Source organism: Formica exsecta, unplaced genomic scaffold (assembly GCF_003651465.1).
Source record: "Formica exsecta isolate Colony F162 unplaced genomic scaffold, ASM365146v1 scaffold223, whole genome shotgun sequence".
Lineage (NCBI taxonomy): Eukaryota > Metazoa > Arthropoda > Insecta > Hymenoptera > Formicidae > Formica > Formica exsecta.
The window spans coordinates 859,415-863,345 of NW_021849528.1; the positions used below are offsets into that span (position 1 = coordinate 859,415).

Below are 3,931 nucleotides of genomic sequence, written 5' to 3' on the forward strand. Positions count from 1 at the left end.
TTAAAGAAATATTATCCGATATTTTAATTTCTTTGTTAAATGACAAAACTATCATTATGATTTATTTAGTCTTCTTCAGATATCAATTAAAATTTTAGTTTTTGTATGCTGGACATTTTATACGAAAATTGTATTATTGGAAAAAGGATGCTGGAAGGCATCAGCTAAGTAGCTTTAATTTATAGTTATTAATATAATGATGATGTAATTATACATTACTTTATGCGATCTCGTAAAAATAAGCGCAGGAGCTATCCGATCGATTCGTCTAATTTATTGATTATTATTAATGACGCAATGTAAAAATCATAATAAACATTTTATTTAAAATTTGTTTGTAAAACAATTTGTTTGGGCTGGTCACAATAAATTTTGATTTTTTTTTTTTTTGGCTGTTATACTAGCGCGAAAATTCATCTTATCGCAAGTTTCGCAATGACGCGACGTCGCGATGTGTGTACAGCTGCGTGGAAATTGCGAACGGCTGGACATCCCATCAGACGCAAGGATATTGAGTTCGCCTACTTTCGCACGAAACCGCATTTTTATCAGGTCCGTCCCCAGGGTGACCCAGACGAAAATATACTCGTCGCTGCCGCGACGTATTATTCACCGTGTGGTGGCTTTTGGCTATTTCGCTATTGGCTATTTCATATTTTTTGTAGCATATGTGCAACAACACTCTCGCAGATAAAGAACGAATTTTTAAATTTATATATACTTTGAAAATAGAAATTTATAGATACTTTGAAAATAGAATTAGATATGGAAGAGACAGTCCACGCGAGATCCACACTATCGATACTTTATCATACCTTGATCTTCGAGAGATTGTAACTGATATAAAAAAATATGGTTTCAATAATTTAATTTATTATGAAACGTATTTTTGATTAAAGAGATTCTTATAGATTGAAGAACTTTATAGATAAAATTTTCGAGAAGTAAATTATTCGAATAATTAAAAAACAGATCAATAATCGTAAAGGCTGAAAAAAGGAAATAAAACAGCTTAATTTTAAATTAACCATATAATTCAAGCCATTCAAAAACTCAAGTTAGATTCAGATAACTATTATCGATACGGATAACTATTAAATTAAATAATGCTATTGATTTTACGTTTAGGATTATAAATAAAAATTTTTCAATGAGAGATGCATTTTACCGGAAGCTGAAAGTTACGAATTGTCACTGAAATGGTATACACATATTTCTATTATAATTCGGTAAAGCTACAATTTATTGTTCCGGAAGCACAATTATCTCCCTGATCAACTCATTTAACAATTAAATATTAAACGATTAAGTATCGAACTACAATCGGTCTGGCCGCAATTAACGAATTAATTAGACCGTGCAATATTTGCTTCAGTTTCTGATAAATCTTTTTGCCTAACACGTTATAGCACTCTTTTCGCGCTTTTAATGAATTTCAATATCTTCCAACTCTGCGCGCTTGTTAGCATTAAATATCACCGTTAAATATATGAAATAAATTTCGATTTGCGTACTTATATGTTCATTGCGCACAAATTATCTTTATCGCCATTTTCGCAGTGCGCGATGTGCGCTTGCGGAGCACTTCGTCGAGACTTCCTGAAGTGTGAAATTGTCACCGAATAAAATTCTCAGATTTTTGCCGACGAGTCCTGAAATACTTTTAAGAAAGAGAATGAGAGAGAGAAAGAGAAAGAGGGTAAGAGAGGAGGCATCGTAAGGGGGCAGCAAATTCTCGAGTTTAAAGTTTCTTGCAAATCAGGTGCTCCCGTAGTCGGTGGTTGCCGGATTTTCTGGGACGGTCCGTCTACGATCCGGAAGAAAACTGAAAGAAGAAAAGCTGAAAGTTAGAAATAAATGCAAAGAGCAGCCGCTGTTTCTTTTATTTCGCCATTTCGAAGCGCCTCTTGCACAAGCAAATCACAAGCAATGAGAGAATAAATAAAGAATATAGAATAGAATACACAAAACTAAGTTATTCAATTTTGATATTTTGCAAAAGTATATGTATGTTTTATTGAAAAAAAAAACTCACTGTCTCCCTCTTTTCCTTTCATAATTTATTATGCTTCTAATTCTATATATTATATGATGCTATTTATTATTTGTTATCTATTAGTATGTATTAGTTACAATAAACAGCTTGAAAGCTTTTATTCCAGGATTCCATTTCAGCATTTATATAATGCTTATGTACAATACAAATGAAAAAAGTAAGACAAGAATAAAATAAGTTTGTAGTAAGATCTAATTTAGACAAAAAAAAATATAATTATAAAATTAAACTATTTAATTAGATGTTTACTTTTTTTTTAATTTGTTTAAAAATATATAATATTTTCTTTATATTTAAAGTTAATTTTATAAATCGTGAACTCATTCCATTCTTCTCTTCCTCTTTCTTTGAGAATTTTGTTATTGTTTCTCATCTACTTTAAATATCACTTTTGCGGGTCGTTCCGCGCATTCCAAACAAGATCTCGCCAAGCGTACCCTGAGACTACATCAAACCGTTCTTAATCTCAGATCACGTCCTGAATCATCTGCAATTTCATAGATCTCAGCGAGTTTGCGTGAAGAAGGAGCGCGGCGTTTCGGGCCAAGATAAAGTTACGAAGTCATAAAGAGAGCGGTTTCATTTCGGTCGAGATGGATGCGCGGCTTGTCGCGACTGTTGAATTAAAACGGAGCGAGATAATTTCGCGCGAGGAAAGGAGCATTTTGAAAATATACGTCGGTTCGACTCGAGATATTTCGCTTCCCGCGCTTCCGTTATTTAAACCCCAAAAAATGAGAAAACACTATCCTTTCATTCCCTCCCTCCGGATGTTATACGTGTGGATGACGACGCGTCTTTTGTTGTGTTATCATTAAACTTGCAACCGCGCACCCTTTTCTTCTTGGTATCCCTCCCCCCCTCGTACCTTCCCCCGCACCCATTTCCTTCTCTCGTCTTCGACGTTAAACAGAATAAAAGTTGCGGAAGAAAAGCGGGTAGGGATAAATAGGGCCGAAGAGAGATGCGCGCTGAGATACGGCGTCGCCTTTCACACCCTTTCTTCCTTCGCCGTTCCCGTGCTTCCAGGTGGGAAAAAAAAGACGGAAAAAAACGAGGAAAAAAAGTGCATGCATTCTTCCGTTGTTCCTGTTCCTTCGCGGTCGCGATGCGAGGCGGCAAAATGAGCGACGTAGAGGAAAGAAGGAAGGAAAGCAATACGGTAGTGAATACGAACGCGGGACGCGTCGTTGCTCCATTCCTTTTGCTACTCTATTTATCTAGGTTTCCTTTCTTTTTTCGTTTATCTTTTCCAAATGCTTTATCTGCCATCTCCTTCCATGTTGCAGTCACCTTTATATTCAAGTATTTTCTTCTCTCTCTTTTCTTTCGTTTGAATCTCTGTTCTCGTACAACCGGCAATGTAACTAGCTGACTTGGCCTGCATTGTATTAATTTGTAATAGTATACGCATGTTTTGTTCAAATACAGACTCACAATGCATGCAACAGATGACGATAAGAAATATTTAAAAAGAATCTTGCTTCCAAAAAGTTTCCTTCTAAATTATATATAAATTTTTTTCTATTAAAATGATATATTTACCTATTTCGAAAAAATTAAATGCTTTACGTATTCATCTTGTGTGTACGTTGTAGATTAATTATTTGTTAATTATAAATGAAATATATAACTTTTTCTGTGCTCGGCATGTATATATATTTTTAAAAATAATTTTGGGAATGTATTATTTTTGCAGTCTTCAAGCATTTATCTGATTGAAAAGAATTCGTTTTTATGTACTTTGCTTCGTGTATTTCTTTCTTCCACTATCTTGCCTACATTCGTTGAATCAATCGAACGATTCTTTCTGTTTTTCTTTCTTTTCTCATAGCTCTCTCTCTCTCTCTCTCTCTCTCTCTCTCTCTCTCTCTC

At 34.5% G+C, this 3,931-nt stretch overlaps 1 protein-coding gene across 1 annotated transcript in view; it reads left to right on the forward strand.

Annotated features, from left to right (window-relative positions):
* The window catches only part of LOC115235495 (protein vein), a gene marked incomplete at its 3' end in the record, with an annotated part of 251,303 nt that overhangs the window by 105,529 nt on the left and 141,843 nt on the right, over positions 1 to 3,931 (forward strand). The gene's annotated exons all lie outside the window — the stretch shown is intronic.